The sequence below is a fragment of the Aptenodytes forsteri genome, unplaced genomic scaffold (assembly GCF_000699145.1).
Source record: "Aptenodytes forsteri isolate BGI_AS27 unplaced genomic scaffold, ASM69914v1 Scaffold3, whole genome shotgun sequence".
Lineage (NCBI taxonomy): Eukaryota > Metazoa > Chordata > Aves > Sphenisciformes > Spheniscidae > Aptenodytes > Aptenodytes forsteri.
In genome coordinates this window covers 3,216,670-3,216,955 of record NW_008795283.1, presented here as the reverse complement: position 1 = coordinate 3,216,955, position 286 = coordinate 3,216,670, and positions in this window count along the sequence as shown.

The window sequence follows — 286 nt, the reverse complement described above, 5'->3', positions numbered from 1 at the left end:
CCCCCGCCCCCCGCAGCCTCTCGGGGCGGGGCGGGGGTTTTGCTCGGGAGCCCCCGGCCCAGCTGGGAGGTGCTCGGGCTCTGGAGGAAGCGGGGTGGAAGAGTTGTTGAAATTGGAACTGCTTTTCACTGAAAAGTGCTCCTTTTTGACAAAAACGAAGTATTTTGAAACATCTTTTTGTCATAATTTCAGTAAAACTTTATTCCAGGAAAGAAGAAATTGATCTGAAGCAGCCCAGCGTTTGCAGAGCAGAATTGGGAAGTGGGGGCTGGCTGGGGGGCTTTTG